The sequence below is a fragment of the Spermophilus citellus genome (genome assembly GCF_964194105.1).
Source record: "Spermophilus citellus genome assembly, chromosome: 9".
NCBI lineage: Eukaryota > Metazoa > Chordata > Mammalia > Rodentia > Sciuridae > Spermophilus > Spermophilus citellus.
This window is the reverse complement of record NC_138191.1, coordinates 51,306,492-51,334,490: the sequence shown is the minus strand read 5'-3', so window position 1 is coordinate 51,334,490 and position 27,999 is coordinate 51,306,492. Positions and strand designations below refer to the sequence as shown.

At 38.1% G+C, this 27,999-nt stretch overlaps 2 pseudogenes across 2 annotated transcripts in view; one reads left to right on the top strand and one right to left on the bottom strand.

Annotated features, from left to right (window-relative positions):
* LOC308655491 (rho GTPase-activating protein 29-like) overlaps positions 1 to 27,999 on the bottom strand; it is a 631,986-nt pseudogene that overhangs the window by 98,906 nt on the left and 505,081 nt on the right. The window lies entirely within an intron of this gene.
* Positions 19,754 to 21,855, top strand: LOC308657303 (endoplasmic reticulum chaperone BiP-like; annotated as a pseudogene). Its single transcript has one exon. The product of its transcript is annotated as an endoplasmic reticulum chaperone BiP-like (transcript).

The following is a 27,999-nucleotide window of genomic DNA, read 5'->3' as shown; positions in this document are numbered from 1 at the left end:
GCCACCACTGGCTTCCCACAAGCCTCTCAACCTCCCCCACACCTCCTGCTCTTGAGGCCAATTGGCTGGGACACATGGGTGGAGCTGAAAAAAAGTCCCACAATGAGCAGCTCCGTGGTCTGAAAGGGCGGGGAAACAATCTAACGAGCATCACTGCAGAGGAGCCAATCAGTTGGCAGCTAGAAGTTTGCTGGGGCTGCTGTGAGCCAATCATCAGATGGCAGCTGGAAGTTTGCTGGCAGCTGGAAGTTTGCTCGCAGCTGGAAGTTTTCTGGGGCCCCTTGTGCTGTGGCCACTGTGAGCCAATCATCAGCTGGCAGCTGGTACTGGCAGCTGGAAGTTTGCTTGGGCCCTTTTGGCTGTGGCTCTCAACACTCCATCATAGTATAACGTTTAACTCTGAGGCATTGCCAAGTTGTTTTTCAAGAGGCTGCACTAGGAAATGCTTTCTTGACAGAAACATAAGTGCAAGCAAATGTGCTTCAGGTTGACTGGGTTCTGGGGACTCAGGGTTCTACAAAATTTAGATTTCAATCCAAGGTTATGGTAAAACATGCGAAGTTCAATGCCAGTCTTTTTTTTTTTTTTTTTTGGTATAGGAGGGGAACATGGAAGGTGCCTACAGGACCTTAGCAGAATCCTCACCACCAATGGGCACTGAGGGTATGAGGCTATACAGTGGTGCTGTGATGTGCCTGGCCTCCTTTGATGGCAGGGAAACTGTAAAAGTGCTGGTGGATCCACAAAGTGGAAATGGCTCCAAAAATCAATTTCTTTTTTATCACTCCCCAGTATGGGGACTGGAACCCAGGAACATTCTACCTCTGGGCTATATCCCCAGCCCTTTTAAAAAACTTGATTTTGAGACAGGGTCTTACTAAGCTGTGCAGGTTGCCCTCAAACTTGCAATCCTCATGCCTCAGTTTCCTGAGTAGTTGGGATTATAGATGGTGGAATGAGAAGGTCATCATTAAGCCAAATACATGTATGAAGACACGAATTGGTATGAATATACTTTGTATATGAACAGAGATGTGAACTATTGTGCTCTATATGTGTAATATGAATTGTAATGCATTCTACTGTCATAAGTAAATAAAAAATAAAAAATGTGTTTTATAAGAGATAAATAAATGAGATGCTTTTTTATGTTAGAAATGCAAAATAATAGCTTTTTGTAATATATAAATAGTCTCAAAGTCTAAAAATTATTCCAAGTACAATATCATGTGGTATATGTTTTTGTCATTTTACCCTTATTATACTAACATTTCTCTTGTAAGGACCCAGCTCCCTTGGAACATTTCATCAATAATTAATGGCAAAAGCAGCTGCCACCCACAAGTTCAGAAAATGGAGATTTCCCACAAGATGTAGATACTGTGAAAGCATTGTCATATTTCGAGGTCTTAAATGTGAAGAGGTAAGATCTTTATGGAATCACATTTTTTTTCTTTTGCTATATACTTCTTTGTTATGATTTTACTTATTTGGAGATGTGTGTGTCCACACACATATAAATATATATATAAATTTGTTGTTTGTACTCCTGGGAACTAAATTCAGGGTCATGAACATGCCATATTTTTAGAGAGAGAAGAGAAATAGAGAGAGAGAGAGAGAGAGAGAGAGAGAGAGAGAGAGAGAGAATTTTTAACATTTATTTTTCAGTTTTCGGTGGAAAAAATATCTTTTTTTAAATTTTATTTTTTATGTAGTGCTGAGGATCGAACCCAAAGCCCCATGCACACCATGCGAGCCCATTACTGCTTGAGCCACATCCCCAGCCCATCTACCCTTTCTTAAAATTGTGTTTTGAAATGGGTTCTTGCTAGATTGGATTGGCCTTCAACTTGTGAAATTCCTGTTTCAACCCCTCAAGTAGCTGGAATCATAGGCATATGCCATCACACCTGGGTTGCCAGTACTTTTTAATAAAGGTCCACAGTTTATTTCTATAGTTTTCTTCTTTGTTTTCCTGTTAAATGTAATACACAAACTAGAAATAGTACTTTTTAACTTATCTTTGTCATTATTAGTCGGTCTGTATTTTGCTTAGTTGTGAATAATTTTAAGTTGAGTCAATCATTTTTCAAATATCATGTTCTTTAGTGTCTTCTTGTCTGCCATAAAAAATTCATGGCAAACTTAACCATCGTTTGTGGACATCGGAAACTTCAGGGGAAAATACACTTATTTAGAGCAGAATTGCCCTGTGTTGCCAAAAAGGAGCCAGATGGCATTCTTTTCATAATCAAAATGTGTACTTTAGAAATTGAAAAGACTGCCTTGTGTTTACAAGTATGTTGTTTACTCTTAAAACTCTAAAAACATAAATGTCTTTGTGATTTGTTTTAATGAAAAAGAGACTTTAAGAAAATCAGCACTCTCCATTTGTAATAACTAAATTTATTCACATTTATTTGGAAAATGTTAATTTATTTGATTTCAACTTGTATTTTTAAAATAGTAATAAAAATTGAAGTAGATACATCAACTCTGTCTAGATGTCTGCATTTAGCTCTTTGTACTAAAGTAAAATATTGCATTCTGTTTTTCTTTTCTCTTCAAGGGAATTTACTGAGTCAGTGGAAACAAGGCAAAAATCCCAATACTGTGTCAAGCTTTGGAAAATGGAAGGCATTCAGTAGATCTGTCCAAATTTTCTTCACATGACATCTGTGAAGTGTTAAAATTTTACCTTCAACAGGTTCAAGTTTTATTCTAAACCTACCATCAAATGCAAAGAGCAAAAATATTTTATATTTCATATTTTTCATTGGTATAGACTATGTAATCACCCCCCTCATTATTCTAAGATTTTTATTATTTTTTTTTTAATTTTTATTGTTGGTTGTTCAAAACATTACATAGTTCTTGACATATCATATTTCACACTTTGATTCAAGTGGGTTATGAACTCCAATTTTTACCCCATATACAGATTGCAGAATCACATAGGTTACACATCCACTGATTTACATATTGCCATACTAGTGTCTGTTGTATTCTGCTGCCTTTCCTATTCTCTACTATCCCCCCTCCCCTCCCCTCCCATCTTCTCTCTCTACCCCATCTACTGTAACTAATTTCTCCCCCTTGATTTTTTTCCCTTTCCCCTCACTTCCTCTTGTATGTCATTTTGTATAACAATGATAATATTCCATTTCCATGCAATTTCCCTTCTCTCTCCCTTTCCCTCCCACCTCTCCTCCCTGTTTAATGTTAATCTTCTTCTCATGCTCTTCCTCCCTACTCTGTTCTTAGTTACTCTCCTTATATCAAAGAAGACATTTGGCATTTCTTTTTTAGGGATTGCCTAGCTTCACTTATCATAATCTGCTGTAATGCTATCTATTTCCCTGCAAATTCCATGATTTTGTCTTTTTTCAATGCAGAGTAATACTCCATTGTGTATAAATGCCACATTTTTTTATCCATTCATCTATTGAAGGGCATCTAGGTTGGTTCCACAGTATTGCTATTGTTAATTGTGCTGCTATGAACATCGATGTAGCAGTGTCCCTGTACTATGCTCTTTTTAGGTCTTTAGGGAATAGACCGAGAAGGGGAAAAGCTGGGTCAAATGATGGTTCCATTCCCAGCTTTCCAAGAAATCTCCATACTGCTTTCCAAATTGGCCACACCAATTTGCAGTCCCACCAGCAATGTACAAGTGTACCCTTTTCCCCACATCCTCACCAGCACTTGTCGTTTTTTGACTTCATAATGACTGCCAATCTTACTGGAGTGAGATGGTATTTAGGGTGGTTTTGATTTGCATTTCTCTGACTGCTAGAGATGGTGAGCATTTTTTCATGTACTTGTTGATTGATTGTATGTCCTCCTCTGAGAAGTTTCTGTTCAGGTCCCTGGCCCATTTGTTGATTGGGTTATTGGTTTTGTAATTGTTTAATTTTTTTAGTTCTTTATATACTCTGGATATTAGGGCTCTATCTGTAGTGTGAGGAGTAAAGATTTGTTCCCAGTATGTTGGCTCCCTATTTACCTCACTTATTGTTAATTTTGCTGAGAAAAAAACTTTTTAGTTTGAGTAAGTCTATTTGTTGATTCTTGCTTTAACTCTTATGCTGTAGGTGTCCTATTAAGAAATTTGGAGCCCGACCCTACAATATGTAGATTAAAGCCAACTTTTTCTTCTATCATACGCAGAGTCTCTGTTTTGATATCAAGCTCCTTGATCCATTTTGAGTTAACTTTTGTGCATGACGAGAGAAAAGGATTCAGTTTCATTTTGTTGCATATGGATTTCCAGTTTTCCCAGCACCTTTTGTTGAGGATGCTATCCTTCCTCCATTGCATGCTTTTAGCCCCTTTATCAATATAAGATAGTTGTAATTGTGTGGATTGGTCTCTGTGTCCTCTATTCTATACCATTGGTCCACCCGCCTGTTTTGGTACCAGTACCATGCTGTTTTTGTTACTATTGCTCTGTAGTATAATTTGAAGTCTGGTATCGCTATACCGCCTGATTCACACTTCCTGCTTAGAATTGCTTTTGCTATTCTGGGTCTTTTATTTTTCCATATGAATTTCATGATTGCTTTATCTATTTCTACAAGAAATGCCATTGGGATTTTGATTGGCATTGCAGTAAACCTATAGAGAACTCTTGGTAATATCACCATTTTGATGATATTAGTTCTGCCTATCCATGAACAGGGTATATTTTTCCATCTTCTAAGATCTTCTTCTCTTTCTCTCTTTAGGGTTCTGTAGTTTTCATTGTATAAGTCTTTGACCTCTTTTGTTAGTTTGACTCCCAAGTATTTTATTTTATTTATTTTTTTGAGGATATGGTGAATGGAGTGGTTGTCCTCATTTCTGTTTCAGAAGATTTGTTGCTGATATCAAGGAATGCCTTTGATTTATGTGTGTTGATTTTATATCCTGCCACTTTGCTGAATTCATTTATTAGCTCTAATAGTTTCTTTGTAGACCCTTTTGGGTCTGCTAGGTATAGAATCATGTCTTCTGCATATAGTGATAATTTAAGTTCTTCTTTTCCTATTTTTATACCTTTAAGTTCTTTCATCTGTCTGATTGCTCTGGCCAGTGTTTCAAGAACTATAATGAATAGAAGTGGTGATAGAGGGCATCCCTGTCTTGTTCCAGACTTTAGAGGGAATGCCTTCAATTTTTCTCCATTCAGAATGATGCTAGCCTGAGGCTTAGCATAGATAGCTTTTACAATGTTGAGGTATGATCCTGTTATCCCTAATTTTTCTGAGTTTTGAACATAAAGGGATGCTGTACTTTGTCAAATGCTTTTTCTGCATCTATTGAGATTATTATATGGTTCTTATCTTTAAGTCTATTGATGTGGTGAATAACATTTGTTAATTTCCGTATATTGAACCAGCCTTGCATCCCAGGGATGAATCCTACTTGATCATGGTGCACAATTTTTTTGATATGTTTGTGTATCCGATTCTCAAGCATTTTATTGAGGATTTTTGCATCTAGGTTCATTAGAGATATTGGTCTGTGGTTTTCTTTCTTTGAAGTGTCTTTGTCTGGTTTAGGAATCAGGGTGATGTTGGCCTCATAGAATGAATTTGGAAGTTCTCCCTCTTTTTTCTATTTCCTGAAATAGCTTGAAAACTATTGGTATTAGTTCTTCTTTAAAGGTTTTGTAAAACTCTGCTGTATACCCATCCGGTCCTGGGCTTTTCTTAGTTGGTAGTCTTTTAATGGCTTCTTCTGTTTCCTCAATTGATATTGGTCTGTTTAGGTTGTCTATATCCTCCTGACTCAATCTGGGCAGATGATATGACTTAAGAAATTTATTGATGCCTTCAGTATCTTCTATTTTATTGGAGTATAAGGATTCAAAATAATTTCTAATTATCTTCTGTATTTCTGAAGTGTCTGTTTTGATATTGTCTTTTTCATCCCGTATGCTAGTAATTTGAGTTCTCTCTCTTCTTCTCTTCATTAGCATGTCTAAGTGTCTGTCGATCTCATTTATTTTTTCAAAAAACAGACTTTTAGTTTTGTCAATTTTTTTCAATTGTTTCTTTTGTTTCGATTTCATTAATTTCAGCTCTGATTTTAATTATTTCTTGCCTTCTACTACATTTGCTGTTGTTTTGCTCTTCTTTTTCTAGGATTTTGAGATGAAGTTTGAGAACATTTATTTGTTGGGTTTTTTTTTTTCTTTTTTAAGGAATGAACTCCAAGCAATGAATTTTCCTCTTAGAATTGCTTTCATTGTGTTCCATAGATTCTGATATGTTGTGTCTGTGTTTTCATTTATCTCTAAGAATTTGTTAATTTCCTTCTTGATGTCTTCTATAACCCATTGATCATTCAGTAACCTATTGTTCATTCTCCAAGTGATGCATCATTTTTCCTTTTTTCTTTTATCATGGATTTCCAATTTCATTCCATTATGATCAGATAAGATGCATGGCATTATCTCTACTCCTTTATACTGTCTAAGAGTTGCCCTGTGACATAATATATGATCTATTTTTGAGAAGGATCCATGTGCTGCTGAGAAAACAGTGTCACTGCTTGATGTTGGGTGGTATATTGTATATATGTCAATTCAGTCTAGGTTATTAATTGTATTACTGAGTTCTATAGTTTCTTTATTCAACTTTTGTTTGGAAGATCTGTCCAGTGGTGAGAGAGGTGTGTTGAAGTCTCCCATAATTATTGTATGGTGGTCTATTAGACTCTTGAGCTTGAGAAGAGTTTGTTTGATGAACACAGCTGCACCATTGTTTGGGGCATATATATTTATGATTGTTATGTCTTGTTGGTGTATGGTTCCCTTGAGCAGTATGTAGTGTCCCTCTTTATCCCTTTTGATTAACTTTGGCTTGAAATCTATTTTATTTGATATGAGTATGGACACTCCTGCTTGTTTTTGAAGTCCATATAAGTGATATGATTTTTCCCAACCTTTCAACTTCAGTCTATGTATGTCTTTTCCTATCAAATGTGTCTCCTTTAGGCTGCATATTGTTGGATCTTTTTTTTTTTTTTGATCCATTCTACTAGCCTGTGTCTCTTAATTGGTGAGTTTAAGCCATTAGCATTTAGGGTTGTTATTGAGATATGGATTGTTCTTCCAGCCATATTTGTTTATTTATGTTACTTAACATGGTTCATTTTGCCTCTTTATTTTCTCCCTTTACTAAACTACCTCCCACTGTTGCTTTTCATTGTTATTTTCCATTTCCTCTTCCTGTAATGTTTTGTCGAGGATGTTTTGGAGATGGTTTTCTAGCTGCAAATTCTTTTAACTTTTGTTTATCATGGGAGGTTTTAATTTCATCTTCCATCCTGAAGCTTAATTTCACTGGATACACATTTCTTGGTTGGAACCCATTTTCTTACAACGTTTGAAATATGTTGTTCCAGAGATTTCAGACTCTGTGTTGAAAGATCAGCTGTTATCCTGATTGGTTTACCCCTACATGTAATCTGCTTCCTCTCTCTTGTAGCTTTTAAAATTCTCTCCTTATTTTGTATGTTGGGCATCCTCATTATAATGTGTCTAGGTGTGGATCTCTTATGCTTTTGCACATTCGGCATCCTGTAGGCTTCTACGATTTGGGATTCTGTCTCATTCTTCATGTCTGGGAAGTTTTCTCATATTATTTCGTTGAACAGATTGCTCATTCCTTTGGTTTGGACCTCTATACCTTCCTGTATCCCAATGACTCTTAAGTTTGGTCTCTTTATGTTATCCCATATTTCTTGGATGTTCTGCTCATGGTTTCTTAACAGTCTCGCTGAGCTGTCTATGTTCTTTTCAAGTTGAAATACTTTGTCTTCATTGTCTGATGTTCTATCTTCTAAGTGTTCTACTCTGCTGGTAGTATTCTAATTTGAGTTTTTAATTTTGTTTATTACTTCCTGCATTTCTAGGATTTATGTTTGTTTGTTTTTTATAACCACTATCTCCCTGTATAGTTGATCTTTTGCTCCTTGGATTTGTTTATATAATTCATTGTCAAAGTGATATTTCATTGTCTGATTCTGTTGCCTAATATCTTCCTTGAGACTCCAGATCATCTGAAGCATGTAAATCCTGAATTCTTTATCTGACATTCCATCTGCTGCAGATATTACCTCTTCTAAAGTTGAGTTGATCTGCATTGCTTGTGGTCCTTTCTTTCCTTGTCTTTTCATACTGCTTGCATTTCTTTCTGCTTGGTGAAACTCTTGTGTTATTGAATTTTCCCCCTATATATTTATATTGCTCTTGTCTATTTGCAAAGTCTCCCTTGCAGGCATGGGCGGCGGCTATGCTCCTCCTCAAATTGGGGTGTCTCTCAATCACGCTGGCAGGCCACTGGGCCCCTTCTCCAGGTCGCATGGTCTGCCTACCTTGCAGGAAATGGCAGGGCCCCTCCTCCAATAGGGGTGATCTGTCTACCATGCTGGTGGGCCGCTGGGCCTGTTCTCCAGGTTGTAGGTCTGCCTACCTTGCAGGTGCAGGCGGCGGCTGTGCCTTTCCTCCAATTGGGGTGATCTTTCAACTAGGCCCGTGGGCTTCTGGGCCCCTTCTCTGGTACACACAGTCTACCTACCTTGCAGGCAGCAGCTGGGCCCTTCCTCCAATTGGGGTGATGTGTCTACCATGCAAGCAGGCCACTGGGCCTGTGATCCCAGTCAGTCACAGGTCTGCCTACCTTGCAGGCATGGGCGGCGGCTCTGCCCCTCCTCCAATTGGGGTGATTTGTCTACCACGCCGGCGGGCCGATGGTCCTGTTCTGCCAGTCAGTCACAGGTCTGCCTACCTTGCAGGCACATTCAGCGGCTCTCTCTAAGATGTTATAATGATGTACTTTGATGTAGATATATTTCCATCCAGTATTCTGGCCACTCCATGAGCTCCGTCAGTTGTGAGCACTTTAGATCTTGGAACTTTTCTTGATTTTTATTGCCATTCTCCCACCCTTGTACTTGAAGCTCTTCTTTGGAGATGTGTGTGTGTACACATACACAAACCCACATATAAATATTTATAAATTTGTTATTTGTACTCATGGGGATTAAAAATTCAGGGTCTTGCACTGGCTTGGCAAGCATACTTCTTCTTCAGTTCCCTTAACTTTTCTTTATTGTTCCTTTCTCCTTCAAAAACATTCAAAGATATTTTCTTGTCTTTTTCTTCTTGAATAAGTAAATTACTCCAATTGTGAGATCATGTTTTAATATTCCAGAAGTCTGATTTTCAATTCCTTTGATTAATTTTTTTAAATGATCATATGATGCTCTTTTATGGTGGATATTCATAAATTTTTCTCATTAAGGGTTCTTTTCTCTATTTTGCCTCTAACCTCTGTAGAAATACAATGTGACCCTCATATCTAACATTAAATTTTCTATAGCAACATAAAAATTAAAAATAAAGTGAAGCAAATTTTAATATATCATTGAACATTTTGAATATCTAGTTTTTAAATTATGAGGTATTTTGTTTCTTTATTTATTTGTAATTCATATCTTTTTATTTGAAATCTGGTATCTATTTTTCATTTAGAACACATCTAAATTTAGATCAGTTGCATTTCCAGTACTCTTTCACCATATCTGACTAGTTGCCAGCATATTGACAGTATCATTTTACAACTTCAATTTGTTCTTTTTCTACTCCTTTTGAATTTTGTCTTTCAAGGTGCCTAGATATATTAGAGTTTGGACTTGAAATAGCTTTGGAAGCACTTGAACACATCAAGGCTTTTTAAAAACTTTGAACTTTACTATAAAGTGGTCTAGGTGGACTGTTTGGTATATGCCTAATTACATGTCTCTAGTTCCCTGTTCTAGCACTGCTGTGATCCTCCTGAGAAGGCATTTTATTTAATTGTAGATGGACACAATATTTTTAATTTATTTATTTATTTTTATGTGGTGCTGAGGATCAAACCTAGTGTCTCACACATGCCAGATGAGTGCACTACAATGAGCCACAACCCCAGTCCCCCAGGAAAGTTTTTTTTTTCCTTTCCTAGAGATACAGTACCAATACTGTGGGTGTCAGGGTTACTAAGACTGTAGGATCTGTGCTTTCAGTGTGCATATAGCCAACATATCCCCATTTGAAGACAGTTACCTCTCTGTACCTTATGTTTTTTCATTGCCTCGATTCAGAGAGCCTCTGTTTCCCATTGCCCAGAGAAAAATTTTCCAGAGTTTTAGAAAGGAGATTGCTCTAGTACATGGAGTGGAGACAGGATTCTATTGAGAGCTAAGCTTTCTCAGCTGGCCCACCTGCAACCTAACCCAAGATCAGAGGACCTGGTAGTGATTGTCCACGTCTCTTTAGGATTCTGAAAATCATGTTGAGTGACAAAGTGTCAGTTCTCTTGAAAATGCTGCATCAGGACTTATTCATATGCTTTTCTACTTGTGAATTGTTAATTTTTATTTTCTCTATTTTCCTAGTCCTTATGAGCCTACTGGGCCTGTTTAGTGGAATTGCAGGAGGGAAAAAATTAAGTATAAATTGCTGGATCTACAATGTTAGCCCAGGAAAGCATTGATAACCCTTTAATCACATTCTACAGACCCTTCAACTGAGAAATGGAGGTTGATACCTTTGAATGACTATAAGTCTCATAATGTGTCATCCTTAATCTTGTTTAGTCAGTTAGGGAGAGGAGATGAATTGGCTCCAATACAATAAACTTACATTCTGTTGAGGAATTTTGCATGTCTAAGATTTTCATTTGAGAAAGTGTGCTCAATTTTTGCAATAGTGTTAGAAGCCTTTATCTGACTCATTGACCTAAAGCTCCAAGAGGTGAAGTCAGTTGCTTCAGATCCCAAAGTAGTGAAGATAGAAACTGATCACAGGGCAACACTCTAACTTCCTACAGATTTTATAGGACATCAGGTAGCTAACGGTTCACTGAATTTTCTATTGTAGATCAATAGAAACATTGAAATTCATTATGGCAGTGGATATTTGTTGTAAGAACTTTTTCTTTTGATCTATTCATGACAAATCATCCTGTTTTAAAGTTTCTTTAGATGTGGACAGTATGTTTTTGTAGGTCATATTATCTTGTGCTGATCATCATTTTTGCCCAAGTAAAATCTATGCCCTTTACACTTTGGTATTTTTACCCCTTACTCATAAAATCCATGGGTTTCTGATTCATTTTATAGATTTTGTGCACTATTCTATGTTTGTTCCAATAAAAGAGCTGAAGATTATGCTATTTGGGGGGAAGATGTGAATATAATGTGTTTAGGATAGAGATGAAGAGTTTTAAAATCCCATAATGAAGCTTAAAGTTTAAACTTCATTTAAAGCTTAGAATTTCATTTATTATCTATTAATTTGTTATTAACATAAATATAATTTATAGTCAAGATTTTGATTTGCTTTCTAAGTCACTTCTCTACCAAACATATATATTTTATTTTATGGGCAGGTATGAAGCTCAGTACTAGAGTGCTTGCAGAACATGCTTGAGGTCCTAGGTTCAATCCCCAGTACTGAAAAAGATATCAATAAATACAGATTGACTTTAGATTTTGTTAATCTAAAGGAACATGCTAAATTATTTGAGTAATTCTCACTTATAGTTGACTTTAACAAAGAAAACAGGCAGACGATTTTTTTTCAAAATATTTATTTTTTGGTTGTAGCAGAATGAAATACCTTTATTTTATTTAGTAATTTTTATGTGGTGCTGAGGATCAAACCTAGGACCCCACATGTGCTAGGAAAACACTCTGCCTCTGAGCCACAACCTCAGTCCAAATGTATTTTTAATATTATTTTGTTTCTTTAGCTACCAGCACCATTGGTTTTATTCGAATGGTACCAGAAATTTATGGAGCTTGTAAATGTCATCCAACATATTAACCAAGAACAGGACACCAAAAGGGACAACTCTGAAGACAACACATCTCCAAATATGTGTACGGAAATCAACCAAACTCTTCTCAAAACCAAGGAACTTATAAGACAATTGCCACCGTCCAATTTTGACACTCTACATTACCTTATCATCCATCTTAAGAGGTAAGAATTTTTATACCATCTTAACCATTTTTAATTGAACAGGGCAATAGTGTTCAGTACATTTATGTTGTTGTGGTATGATTTTCAAAATAATTTTTAGGATGCTTTTATTATGTGTTGAGAGAGAGAGATATTGAATACATGTTCATGCAGCAAACATGGTACCCTCAGATGCTTCCTGTGTGCCAGGCTCTGGCTGGTGAAACTAGGATGGAAACATAGGGTTTCTGCTATTTGTGGGCTCATTGTCTTGGTGTACAGATCTATATATAGCCACAGTTCACCATCATCCTTTTTCTAGTAGCTGTGCACAGCTTGTAGGCATGCAGAGATAGTTTGGGGGTAGGGATAGAGCAGAAGAGGCAAAAGGCCTTGTGTCTGATTTTAGGAACTGAGGGGTGACTTGGAAGTGAATGTGCAGAAGAGCATACGAGGCAGAGAGTAATAAACATGGAGACACAAGAAAGCATTTTACATTTAGAAAATTTGATTTCATTAGCCTACAATATAGCAAGCAGTAGCAGGAACTGTGCTACCCTTCCTAGAGACTTGATAAAAAAATCTTACCTCCCTGGCAGATGAGTTGACCATATTGTTTCTATACCCACTAAAGAACTTGGAATCAGGAATTTCACATATTCAGATTTGCCTGCTAGACCTTTCTGTCAGCAATTAAGATATCCTTTTAAAAATTTTTTTTAATTTATTTTTTGTGGCTGGAATTGTGGCTCAGCAGTAGAGCATGTGCAAGGTATGCAGGGCCCTGGGTTTGAACCTCAGCCCCACATACAAATAAATAAATAAAATAAAAATTAAGAAAATTATTAGTTCAAATCAGTTATACATGACAACAAAATGCTTTTCAATCCATTGTACACAAATGGAGCACAAATTTGAATTTCTCTGTACATGATGTAGAGTCATACCACATGTGCCATCATACATGTACTTAGGGTAATGATGTTCCTCTCATTCCACCATCTTTCCTACCCCATACCCCTCCTCTTCCTTCCCTCTCCTGAGCCAAATCCATATTCCTACATCCCCAGAGACCCAATTGTGTATCAACATTTATTTATCAGAGAGAATTTTGGTCTTTGATTTTGGGGTATTGGCTTACTTCATGATATTCACCAACTCCATCCATTTACCTGTAAATGCCATTATTTTATTCTCTTGTAATGCTGAGTAATAGTCCATTGTGTATATATACCACAGTTGTTTTTTTTAACTATTCATCTGTTGAAGGGCTTCAAATTATTCCATGAAATAGAAAAGGAGGAAACCCTTCTAAACTCATTCTGTGAAGCTAGTATCACCCTGATACCCAAACCAGACAGAGACACATCAAGGAAAAAAATTTCAAAGCCATATCCCTGATGAACATAGATGCAAAAGTTCTCATTAAAATTCTGGCAAATCACATACAAAAACATATAAAAAAAAACAACAATGCACCATGATCAAGTTGTGTATTCCAGGAATGCAAGGTTGGTTTGACATACAGAAATCAATAAATGTAATTCATCACATCATTAAACTTAAAGAGAAAATCCTGTGATTATATAAATTGATGCAGAGAAAGCATTTGACAAAATACAGTACCTTTTCATGTTCAAATCATTAGAAAAACTAGGGGTAGTAGGAATATACCTCAACATAGTAAAAGCTCTCTATGCTAAACCTAAGGCTAACATCATTCTAAATGAAGAAAAATTGGAAGCATTCCATCTAAAAATTGTTCAACATAATCCTTGCCACTCTAGCCAGAGCAATTAGATGAAAAAAATTCAAGGAAATATGAATAGGAAAAGAAGAACTCAAATTATCATTCTTTGCCAATGACATATTTTTATACTTGGAGGATCCAAAAAACTCCACCAGAAAACTTCTAGAATAATAAATGAATTTGGCAAAGTAGCAGGATATAAAATTAATACTCATAAATCAAATGCATTTCTATACATCAGTGATGAATCCTCTGAAAGACAAAACTCCTCCTCCCTTGTCTAGCACATGTCTGAAAACAAAGACAGTTCATTACCTCTCTGCAAAGAAAAGCACTGGACTCACTGATTCCATTTATCTGATTTTATATATATATATATATATATATATATATATATATATATATATATATATATATATCTCACAGTAAAAAAGCTGTGAGATATATATATATATATAGTGAATATATCTATCTATCTATCTATAGATATAGATATAGATATAGATATAGATATAGATATCGATATAGATATATTCACTATAGATAGATAGATAGATAGATAGATAGATAGATTCACTATATATATATATATATATATATATATATATATATATATATATATATATATATCACAGCTTTTTTACCCATAGATAAATCTAGTATCATCCTGATATCTTAAAAAAAGGGAGACACAGATTTCCTTAGATAGTCATAGAAATAACAAGATGAGAGTATTTGAAGTAAAACCAGAACATTGATAGTGTCAATAGAACAGAGAGATGTTCAGGAGAGAGAATCATTTAGGCTAGAAAACTAGGTGTGGGCAGCTGGGAGTTTGGCTAGTGATAGAACACTTACCTAGCACATGTGAGACACTGGGTTTGATACTCATCACTGCATAAAAATAAATAAATAAAATAAAGTTATTGTGTCCATCTCTACATAAAAATTATTAAAAAAAAAAAAAAAAAGAAAACTAACTGGGCAGTGAAAGAGAAATCGACAGTGATTTTTCAGTTTCCAGTATAAGAAATGGGGAGTATATCCCACATACAAAGATGGAGCAATTTTTGGGGGTGTTTTCCTTCCTTCTGCTACTGAGTTCAGTAGTTCCTTCTACTTACATGCATTTTATCCTAATATAGTACTCTGAAACTCAGTTTGGTGTGTGGTAAGTATCATAATGAAACAAAGGATTCTTTCCCTATACCCACTAAACTTGACCCTTGACAAATGTTTTGTAGTCTTCTATAGCCCACGTTATCTCCACCCTTCTCAAGTCATACTAAACTACAATTAAGTATGTGTATTAGGCAAGTCTCATACACTTTATGTGTTCTTCTTTTCAGGGTTGTAGTCCATTCTGAAGAAAATCTGATGAACTCAAAAAACTTGGGTGTGGTATTTGGACCCTGTCTGATGAGGCCCAGGCCTACAACCACTCCTGGTTCCATCTCCTCCTCCCTTGTTGCATATGCCAATCAGGCCCTTTTGGTAGAGTTCCTCATTACCAATGCACAGATGATCTTCGAGCCACAAAATATTTCATCTAGTAATGATGTTGTTGCACCTCCAGTGGATAAAAGCCCTCCTTCCAAACCTGTAATATCAACAGAACATTCCACAAAGTCACAATATTTTTCTACAAAGAAACTGAGTTTTGACCATTACAGAATTGCATTAAATTTGTGATGTTTATATTGACAAGTTAATAGTCTTTGAACTGTTTGTTTTGAGATATGTTTTACTTTTAGTTTAAAACTTTTCTTGTATCAATAGGATATCCACACTGCAGATATTGAAATTAAAAATTATGAATTGACTGTATCATTTGAGAAATCAGAATGCAAGCAAAATGCATTGGAATAATGGGATGCATGTCTCATTGGTGAGTGGTCATGTAACATATATGTTTGCATATTTCAAACCTTGCCAAGAAGTCATGATTAAAAACCAAGGTGAGGGCTGGGCCTTTAGCTCAGTGGTAAAATGCTTGCCTCGGCATCTGTGAGGCCATGAGTTGGATCCTCAGTACCATATAAAACAAATAAATAAAGATAAAAGTATTGTGTCCATCTACAATACTCATCCTTTAAAAAAAAACAAGGTGTTTTAAATTCAGGTAAGTTCAAACTTCAAGGTTTTATTAGTTAACTTTTCTAGCCATTGTGAAAGTTTAATGAATGTCACTAAAATGCTTTGTTTCTTTCTTGTAGAAAGAATACCTTGAAATTCATAAATTATTTCTGTTCTCTTTCTGAAATTTGTTTTCACTTTTACTTCTTTCTCATCAATTAAAATCAAAGCAGAAAAAAGAAGGTGGACTCCTGAAACTCAAAAAAATAGACAAAAATTCATTGATGTCCCTTTACCTGTGGCCTAACTTTAGCACATTAAGCACACGTGTCTTCCATTTTCTTGGCTCCAGTCTTTTTGTTCACTGTTTTTTGACCGTTTGATTTCAGTGAATGTTTTCTCGTAAGGGGGTTGAAAAACTTTCATTCATTACTGCTTTAGTAGAGCTAAATCAGATTTTTCAATATATAGCCATAAATGTTAAATTTGATATATAAAATTAATGAAATATCAATGAGTGTAGCCAGAGAAAGTCTGAAAACAAAGACAGTCCATTACCTCTCTGCAAAGAAAAGCACTGGACTCACTGATTCCATTTATCTGATTTGATCTTATTAGCGTTCTGTGCTATGAACCTTGGACTCATTTAAGCCATAGCTGACAGTCTGAGGAAGGCAAATAATGCCATGTGTCATGTCTCTAAATTATTGTTGATTCAAGATTTGAACCTCATCCTTTCTCATTCCTAAATAAAATCTTGTTTTGCTGTCCAATGAAATTGGATTGCCAGGTAGGTATAGTAATAACAATAAATAATTTAAAAATATTTGAAGTTTTCATTACATACCAGGTAATTCTGAGCCTTTTCTTTATAAGATCATTAACACCACATGCCAACATATCTCCACATAGGAGTTTGTCTTGACAGAGGAAGGCAGGTAGGGCTAGTGCACTAGGGTTGCCCAGGGCAGAACTGGAGCAGGGGCTGAGAGAGCACCCAGGCAGCTAGAAGTGGTGCTAGAAGTTCTGCAGGACTGTAAATATGTTCTAGTGGTTGCCATTCAACCTCAATGGCTCAGCTCCCTTCTATCAATGTGGAGAAGGGCCCAGGACAGCAAATCACATGAGCACTGCCTGGGAACCAGGAAAGAGAGGCCAGAAGCCTCAGGTGAAGAAGGAGATCAGATGAGATGATGACCTGCAAGTGATGCTGGTGTGCACCTGTCTGCAAAACACTGCTCAAAGATATGGGAGAAGGACCAGATGACAGGGATGAGGAATGTGGGCTATGAACAGGGCTGTTGGAAAGCCATCAAACCCGTGGCAAGGCATACAGTTTTCTGATGTTTCACAGCAGTGAAATGAGGATCATGGCCAGAGGGATGCCCTTTTCTAGCAACAGGAGCTTCTGCGGTATATGCAGCAAAGACAGAGTGTGAGATGCTAGGGTTCTAGGGGACAAAACAGGGACCTTGGGACCAGACTAGAGGAGAAAGAGAAGGAGGTAAATCTGGAGTCTCCAGGACCAGTAGCACAATGGCAATTTTGACAGCTCTTCAACCTTCCTTTGTTCAGAGGATGTTGCCATGTATTAGTGGATCAGCTGGGAGAGCATCCAAGTCCTCTCTGGTGTGTTGCCCTCAGTATGGACAAAATGTAGCTGGAAAGCATATTAAGTGACAGACAAAGTCTTTGGGATTCAGGACATGGTGTTTCTTGGTGTACAGAATAGTGTTACTGTTCTAGAGTTACCATTGTCTGCCTGTTGAAATCAGGAACGTCTTAACCCAGAAAATATTCACTCATGGGTAGTATATTAAAACAAGTTACTATAGGAAGTGTTTTTTTTAAAAAAAATTATGTGATTTGTGACTATTAGTTCTATTAAGATAATTTTTTAAAGTAATTCTTTAATTAAAATGTGCCTTTAATATTGTATGGATTTTTAATTCCTCTGCATAGATAACTGAGAAAATAATGTTGGAAAAATATGTAAGATTCTGTTGTTTGAGAGAATGCCCATCAATAAATAATCACACTTCCTTATTAACCAAGCTCCATGAAGTTAAAAAAAATCTCTTCTTTTTCAGATCACAAGGAACTTAAATCACCATCACAAAAGATGGACAATACATGTAAAACCACAAAACCACTTAGTCTGAAATCTGATGTGACAACAAATGATATACAGAGGCCTATGCCAAGCACCAAGATCAGATGTTTCTGTTTGCCTCTAGATAGGTTCCATCTTGCAAGCTCTCCTAATGAGAAAAACAGCAGAAATGTGGGAAATGTCAATTCAGACAAGTTTTTCCAAATTCTTACCTTTGAAGGACTTAATAGAAAAGATACCTCTACTTCTGTTGGCTCCCATTTAATGGTTTTGATCAGCAGATTCCACAAAAAACTCAGGGACAACAAAGTGAACCAAAGAACTTAACTGGCAGGAGTGCAGTGATTGTGCCAAGTGTACTCCAGGAAAATGTGACAATGAGCATCAAAGTTACTGGTGACCAGTGCAATGGTGCCACACAGCCCAACATGCCAGCCAGTTCAGCAAGAGAGGCACCAGTGAGACTGTCCTCTCATTCTCACCATCTCACTCCTGCAAGAGCACCCAGAATACTGCAGCCCCAACTCAGGACAACATTTTACAAACCACCTACCCTGACCAGCAAAGTCAGGGAGACTGAGGAGAGACCAGCTTCACCTTCAGCAGCAGTGCCTCCTAGTACAGCTCTTACTCCCCTGAGTCATGTGGAGAAATCTGTTCCAGAGGCACACAGCACATCAGCTTATGCTTTGAAGCCAGCTGCTGAGCCTAAAGAGAACTCTGAGGAGCACAGCCTGCCTGACATGAATCCAATGTGCCAGGGACTCAGGCTAAAACAAATGGAAGAGTTACAAGACCTTGAATTTGAAATGCCACAGTTTGTGTAGGGTTGACAAAATTCACTTTTTCTTTTTCTTGTTTCATTTTTATGTATTGTGTTTATTTTATGAAAGAATGCAGTGAAAGAACCCCTTTTGTATAGGATTGCCAAAGTGTATATTTTGCCTTTTTGCCTTGAATTGTGTTTGCTAGTCATATAGAATGGTAGTGTTTTAGTCATATAGAATGATAGTGCCTCACTGGTATTGTCTTTAAATTCTGTGTTTTTCAGGTTATGCATAAAATAAGTATTATAATTTTAAATTTAAAATAATTTTCTCTATAAAATGATTCATGTAAATGCATCTTTAATGTAAAATATTGTTCTCAACAAATAGGGGCAGTAGGGGAAAATGAGCTTTATTTTGGAGAAAACCTGGTGCTGATTCATAAAATGCTTCTGAATGCAAGTGCCTGAAAAATCAATTTTTTTATTGGTTGTTCACAAAATTACAAAGCTCTTGACATATCATATTTCATACATTAGATTGAAGTGGGTTATGAACCCCCAACTTTACCCCAAATGCAGATTGCAGAATCACGTCGGTTACACATCCACAATTTTACATAATGCCCTATTAGTAATTGTTGTATTCTGCTACCTTTCCTTGATTGGGTATGAATATATTTTTTTCCACATAATGTTCTAGTGCATCTGTGACCACTTGTGTTGTTATAGCATGTATGGAAGAATTGGCAATTCACTTAACTTTTTAATATTTACATAGTGGCCTAAAAGCTTGCAAATCTGTGTTTACTAGCATTCTACTTGTCAATTTTTACTTATGGTAATTAATATCATTGTAGAAAGAAAAGGCACTTCAATACTAAAAAGTTTGAGACATTGGCAGAGACAACACAGACTGACAGAGTTGAGGCATCTCGAGTGTGAGAGACCTGTAACCTCACTCCTCTCAGCTGCGGCCTGTTGCTGCATTGCCTGGGACTTCTGGCTGTCTGCTGAGGAGAGCAAGTGGCCAACAGCTAGGGCAAGATGAAGCTTTCTCTGGTGGCCGTGGTTCTGCTGCTGCTCTGCGCAGCACGGCTGAGGAGGATGACCAAAAAACGACGTGGGTACCGTGCTGGGCATCGACCTGGGGACCACTAACTCTTGCATCGGGTTGTTCAAAAAAGGCCACTGGAGATCATCTCCAATGATCAGGGCAACCGCATCAGGCTGTCTAATGTGCCCTTCACCCCTGAAGAAGAATGTCTGATCAGCGTGATACAGTCAAGAACCAGCTCACCTCCAATCCTGTTAACATGGTCTTTGATGCCCAGAGGCTCATTTGCAGCAATGGAAATGACCCTTCTGTGAAGCAAGACATTAAGTTCTTGCCTTTCAAAGTGTTTGAAGAGAAACATAAGCCATACATTCAGGTTGATATTGGAGGTGGGCAAACTAACACATTTGCTCCAGAAGAAATCTCTGCTATGATTCTCACTAAAATGAAAGAGACTGTGGAGGCTTATTTGGGAAGAAGGTTACCCATGCAGTTGTTACTGAACCAGTCTATTTTAATGATGCCAGTGGCAAGCAACCAAAGATGCTGGAACTATTGCTGGCCTGAATGTTATGAGGATCATCAATGAGCCTACAGCAGCTGCTATTGCTTATTGCCTGGATAAGAGGGAGGAAAAGAAGGACATCCTGGTGTTTGATCCGGGTGGTGGAACCTTCTATGTGTCTCTTCTCCCCATTGACAATTTGATGTCTTCAAAGTCATGGCCACCAATAGAGATACTCATCGAGGTGAAGAAGACTTTGACCAGCGTGTTATGGAACATTTCATCAGGCTGTACAAAAAGAAGACTGGCAAATATGTTAGGAAAGAAAACAGAGCTGTGCAGAAACTCCAGCATGAAGTAGAAAAGGCCAAGTGGGCCCTGTCTGCCCAACATTAAGCAAGCATTAAAATTGACTTCTTCTATGAAGGAGAAGACTTTTCTGAAACCCTGACTGAGGCAAAATTTGAAGAGAAAACATGGACCTGTTCTGGTCTACTATGAAGCCTGTTCAGAAAGTACTGGAGGATTCTGACTTGTAGAAGTCTGATATTGATGAGATTGTTCTTGTTGGTGGCTCTAGTCAAATTCCAAAGATTCAGCAACTTGTTAAAGAGTTCTCCAATGTCAAGGAACCATTCTGTGACATAAACCCAGATGAGGCTGTTGCATATGGCAACACTGTCCAGGCTGGAGTACTCTCTGTTGATCAAGATACAGGTGACCTTGCTCTGCTTGATGTATTTCCCCTGACATTTGGTATTGAAACTGTGGGGGGTGTCATGACCAAAGTGATACCAAGGAACACTGTGGTACCCACCAAGAGTCTCAGATCTTTTCTACAGCTTCTGGTAAGCAACCTACTGTTCCAATCAAGGTCTATGAAGGTAAACGACCCCTGAAAAAAGACAACCACCTTCCGGGTACATTTGATCACACTGGAATTCCTCCTGTGGGGTCCCCCAGATTGAAGTCACTTTTGAGATACATGTGAATGCTATTCTTTGGGTGACAGCTGAAGACAAAAGTACAGAGAACAAAAATAAGATTACAATTACCAATGACCAAAATTGCCTGACACCTGAAGAAATTGAAAAGATGGTTAATGATATTGAGAAGTTTGCTGAGGAAGACAAAAGACTCAAGGAGCATACTGATAGTAGGAATGAGTTGAAAAGCTATGCCTACTCTCTAAAGTATCAGATTGGAGATAAAGAAAAGTTGAGAGGCAAATTTTCCTCTGAAGATAAGGAGACCATGGAAAAAGCTGTAGAGGAAAAGATTGAATGGCTGGAAAGCCACCAAGAAGCTGACATTGAAGACTTCAAAACTAAAAAGAAGGAACTAGAAGAAATTGTTCAGCCAATTATCAGCAAACTCAATGAAAGTGTAGGCCCTCCCCTGACTGGTGAAGAGGATACACCAGAAAGAGACGAGTTGAAGACACTGATCTGCTAGTGCTGTAATATTGTAAATACTGGACTCAGAACTTTCCTTAGGAGAAAACTGAGAGAACTTAAGTCTCGAATGTAATTGGAATCTTCACCACAGATTGGAGTTGAAAATGCTATAGCCCAAGTGGCTGTTTACTGCTTTCCATTAGCAGTTGCTCACATGTTTTGGGGAAGAGAGAGAGGACGAATTGGCTATCTTAAAAAACTGGATATAAAAATATAGGTCAGAATATATGTTCTCCTCAGAAATGTTCAATTTAATGATTGGGTCATGCACATCTGGTGTAGGAACTTTTTTTCTACCATAAGTAACACCAATAAATGTTTGTTATTTAAAAACAAAAATACTAAAAGTTTGGAACTGTCATAAAATAAAAATTTGCACAGATAAAGCTAAGGGATAAAACACTATCAGAAGCATTAAAACATCTAAAGCCAAATAACAAAACTATATAATTAAAATTATAATATATATTATATATTATGTATTATATATTATATACAACATATTATAGATTTACATATAACTATATGATATATTATAAGTTGTTTATATATAATTATAATATAATCCATATGTTTTATATATTGTATTAATATAAATTATACTAATATAATAATTTTATGATTATCTTATTAATTATAGAAATTATATTATTATATAATTACCTTACAATTATATGTAATATAATATAAATTAATATAAATCTAAATATATTATATGATATATAATAAATATGTTATATATAATAAAATAATATTTATATATTTATTTTATATATATTATTCTATTATATGTGTATATAATATATATGTATTTCATATATTATATTTAATTTATTTTAAGTACTATATATCATAAATATTTTGATATGTTATATATAATTTATGTAATATATATGCTTATATAATTATACATAAATATATATAATTTGTGTATAAATATATAAATATGTTATATAAATATATTACATGAATTATATATAATATATGATTATGAATATATAATATGAATATATAATATATTTATATATTAATATACATAAAATTTATATATAATTTATATATTTTATTATATGTATATATGATAAAATAAATATATATAATATAAATTAGAATGTTATATAAATATATTGTTTTTAATTTATATTATATATGTATTATATAATATGCAATATATTTATATAATATTATAGTTTAAATTATATAGATAAATTATGTCTTCTTTGACTTTAGATGATTTTAATACATTTGATAGCTTTTAACTCCTTAACTTTATCTTTATAAATTTTTATTTTATCTCAATTTTAATCTTTTTTGTATTTTTTATAATGGTCTTAAGAAACGCGTGCTTAAGATATTTTTAATTTCAATGTATTTTCTCTTGACATTATGAGGGTTTGGTTAAAAACATTCCTTTGGATGTATGCCTGTAATTCCAGTAGCTTGGGAGGCTGAGACAGGTGGAACTCAAGTAGAAAGCCAGCCTTAGCAATGGCGAAACTCTTAGCAACCCTGTCTTTAAATAAAATTCAGAATAAGACTGGGGATGTGGCTCAATGGTTGAGTGTCCCTTAGTTCAATTTCCAGTTCCCCCCAAAAAAATCCTTTTGTATGAAATATTTTGACTTATAAATCACTTTACATACTTTTCTACCTGGACTATCAACCAGTGAAAACATATATGTCATTAGAATGGAACAATAATGTATTTAAGTTCATTTTGAGAGTAAGAAAGGTTGATCTTAACCAGGTGATGGTGAAGTGTACTGAAAATTTATTAGGTCAGGTACTGTTCTAAGCACTTTTCATCTCAACAAACTCAAAGGAACTCCTAGTTGATCTACATAAGAGTTGGCCCTTCCTCATTTTGTGATTGCAAGAAGAGTTTGTGGTGCTATTTACTCCACAGCCAGTGTAGATGGTGTGAACAGTTTGGTCACGTGGGAAAGCCTCAGGGAGTTTAAATTAAAGACACAGACACCATTTTACCTTTAAACCAGCTCTGGGATGGCTCCTTGAACCCTCAGCCTCAAGCTCCCCAGGGAGGCAGTGAGGTTTTACTGAAGGGTGGGGGGAGAGAGAGAGAGAGAGAGAGAACACACTAGGGAGAGGGCTTTTATTGGGAAACAAAAAATTCTGGGGAAAATTTCAATCAAAGAAGGTCAAGGGGGGGCAATGTGGCAAGGTCAGGCGCAATGATTGGATCTTTGGAGCAGTGGTGAGACACACCTCCACATGGAAAACCTCTCAAATCCAAGAAGGGTGGGGAGAGCTCTGCCACATTAAAACTGTCTGAGCACCTCACACCTAGCCAGGGAGTAAACTCAGTCAGTTCAAGGATGGACTCCCACAGTGCTGCACTTCCAAGGGAAGGGAAACAAATATATATAATGACTCCTCTCTAGGGAGCAGCAGCTTGGGGGTCACCCAGTTCCAGGAATGGGGGGAGGTCCAGAAAACTCACCCAGTTCCAGAACTGCAGGGTTCTGGGAGATCACTTCATTGTAGGGTCTAGGATTCTTATCCAGTTCCAGGACTGCAGAATCTTGGGAGGCCTGCTGCCCCCAGCAGAACAGGCAGCCAAACTAAAGGTTGAGTGAATTTCCTAGGATGCCAAATAAAACAGTCAGGACAACTCCTCTGCCTCAAGCTCCCCAAATGGGAGAGCAAGAAATGTCATGAGGGGTTGGTGAGAGTGAACATGTCCATGAGTGGACTTTTACTGGGGAGACCCTCATTCTTTAGAAAATTCCATCCAAAAAAGGTCAAGAGGGGCAGGGTTACAAGGACGGGTAAGGTAATTTGACCCCTGGGGTTATAGGAAGGCATGCCTAAGCATGAAGACACATTCTGCTACTTCCAGGATGAGGGCAGCAATCTAGGGCCACTTTGAATGTGGAAAGATCACTGGAAGTGACTGACAGAGCCACAACCAATCAGGGAAGGAAAATGCTGGTCACTCAGAGCAATAGCCCCCCACAGAGGCCTATCCAGTTCTAGGACTGGAAGGTCTAGGAAGCTCACACAGTTCCAGCATTGCAGGGTCCTTGGTCTTACCCAGAGTTGTAGGGTTTTCTGACCTGTAGGGTCAGGATGCAGCTTAGCCAATGCTGTTTTCTGAACCCATGGCACTACATTCATCTCAGCCCTTGCAAGTCTGGCTGCTCAGCTAGGTCCCAAGAAGTGATGTGAAACTTCAGTCAGATGTGGGTTATGACTGCTGTGGGCACTCAGATGCCTCTTCCAGGAGGCAGCATACAGTCCCAGCCCAGGCTCTGAGGGGCAGGGTGCAGGAGAGCCTGGGAGCACTGATGTGTGGCTTCACTGCAGCCTGGCCCCATGGGGTAGGCTGTGACAGGGGCTGAGCTCAGGAGTGGCAGGACACCAAGTGTGGGTGGTTTAGCAGTGCCTAAGTCTCAGGGAAGGTGGGGTGCCATGGCTGTTTGTCACCTAAGCAAGACACAATCCAGCAGTATTTCCAGTCCCCAGGTGCCATGGTCTAATAGTTGTGCTGGCCACAAGAGTCAGGTACACAGTCCCTCCTTTTCTTCTGGGAGCTCAGATGTGTGGACTCCAGGCAGTCCCCTCAAGGGAGCTGAGTGGCATGAGAATACAAGAGTCCTAGTAGTGAGTATGGAAGGTGTCTAAGGTTTTGTTGGAAGCTGCTGGGGTCCCCTTGCTTGATTAGTCCACACAGGGAGGAGGCTCCCTTTGATATACCTAGCCTAGTTATCTCATTAGATCAGAAGCCAGCTTGTCACAAGTTATGAAGGATTCATTTCTGTTTTCTGTAAAAATATCAGGATGTCTGTATGGCCTGGCCATTAGTTGATGTTGTAAAGCTGATTGGAATGCCTGCCCGTGCCCTGAACTCACTTAGGCCCGGTTTTCCCTGACCATATAACAACATTTTCCTAAACCTTAGTGACACCTCATAAATTCTGGCCTTCCCTGGCCAGATAACAACCCTCTCTGAGTTTCTAAGATCTCCATAAATTCTGATGCCGGGGCCAGCAAAAATGTAAACTTGTGTTATGCTCTTCAGAGTGTTGTTATCTGTAACCCCCCTTTGTGTAACTTTTTGGGCTATAAAACTGGGCCACAAAGAAGCCTCGGGGCTGTCCTTGGCTCCCAGGATTTTGAGGGGCAAGGCAGCCCGGCCGGTCGAAATAATAAGCTTGCTTTAATTTGATTTTAATTGGAGTCAGTGGTCTTTTCTTGCGTTGTGGTCTAACATTTTGGAGGCCCCAGCGAGATCAAACTGCAGGACCAGACTGCAATATCAGGCTGCTGGAAATTCTGAAGTCGGACCTTCGCTCCTGGGCTCCGGGCTGGAGAGCCACTCTAGGGGGTGCACACCTTGAGTCATTCCAAGGCCCCAGGGTGAGCCTTTGGTCCTCAGATAGCTGGAGTGAACTGCTGCACTAAAACAATTAGTAATCATCTGGTGGAGGAGGCCTCCATAGGTAAGTGGCGCCTTTATAACATCTGGTATCCGGTTAAGGGAGATCTCTTCTGACGACAGAGAGGTGGCCTGGTGAGGCTCACATATACTCCTGTCCGGACAGTAATGAGAAATCATTCTGTCTTCTGTTCTGTTCTGTAGGGAATTCCTCTGGAAGGGTAGAGAGGTGCCAACGGGCACGCACGCACTCCTACCCCGGAGCTTTAGCAAGACGTTGCATTGCTCCTCTGTTTTTCTGTTTCGGTGCCGGGTTTGTGTTTCCTTGTGTTTTGTTCTGTGTTCTATATGTTTTTTCTGTCTTTTGTTGTGTGACTTCTGTGGTGAAACTTAAGGAAAGTGGACGTCAAAATGGGTAATAAAGCAAGTAAGCCTGATAGCCCTTTGTACTGTTTTAAGGAATTTTGATAAACTTTACCCCTCTTTTGTTAAGCAGAGCTATGATTATCCCATCACCAAGAATTGCCTCCGAACTTTCTGTGAGGCACAATGGCCCACTTTTGGAGTTGGCTGGCCCCCTGAGGGCACCTTTGATCCCCAGGTGGCATGGGCTGTAACTAATGCCACTCTTGGCAACCCTGGCCACCCAGATCAAATAGGATATATCCTACCCTGGGCAGAAGCAACAACTAATCCACCCCCTTGGATGAAGGTTTGTATGGTCCGGAATGGACAGGGAGGGAAGGCCCTGATTGTGACCAAAAAAACTTCCCAGGAGCCCTCAATTAAGAACCCTGTTTTACAGGATTCTCAGGAAGATTTCCTCCTCCCCCCCTCCCCCCCTACACTGGGGCTCCTCTTTATCTTCCTGCTGCTGATGCGGGAACAATGGAGACAGCTGCAAAAACTGCACCACCGCCTCCCTCCCCCTCCCCTGAGCCTCTGCAACTACCTCATTCCACCACTCCTCTGCTATCACTTCCCCAAATAAGCCAGCCCCTGTTCTATCCCCTCCCCATACCCGACAGGGTCGCCCCTATGGAAGGCCTGATTCTATCCCCTCCCCAGGCAGACCTGCAGGCACTGTTTCTATTTCTATCCCAGAGGAAGAGGTGACTCCACCCATGTCCTTCCTCTCCGCCAGGTTCCAGAAGGGCGTTATATATATGTACCGTTTTCCACAACGGATCTCTACAATTGGAAAAACCAGAATCCCCCATTTAGTGTGGATCCTAGTTCCCTGATTTCCCTGGTTGATTCTGTCTTTTTTAATCATCTCCCCACCTGGGATGACTGCCAACAGATTCTGCATACCCTTTTCACTACGGAGGAAAGGGAGCGAATCCTGGCAGAAGCAGCTAAAGCGCTGCCTGGAATAAACTCTCTTACGCATGACGAGAAAATGGAAGTAATCAACTTGGCTTTACCTAAAAGAAGACCAGACTGTGATTATGGAACGGCTGAAGGTAGGAGAGCACTAAGCGATTACCACCAGGCTCTATTAGATGGTCTTAGGAGGGCAGCTCGCAAGCCCACCGATCTTTCTAAAGTAGCAGAGGTGAAACAAAACCCAAACGAATCGCCTTCAGCATTTCTCGAAGGGCTCCTAGAGGCATACCGTCTATATACTCCTATAGATCCTGAGGACCCGACAAATCTGAAGGTGATTAACCTGGCTTTTGTAGTTCAGTCAGCCCCAGACATCCGTAAAAAGATTCAAAAGATAGATGGCTTTGCAGGGAAGAATAGGTCAGAATTATTGGAGATAGCCCAAAAGCTGTTCGAAAACAGAGAGAGCCAGGATGATCTACTGATAAGGAAAGTAAATAGGGCCACAATAGCTGCACTAAGGTCTCCCAAAGTTTTCAATTCCAG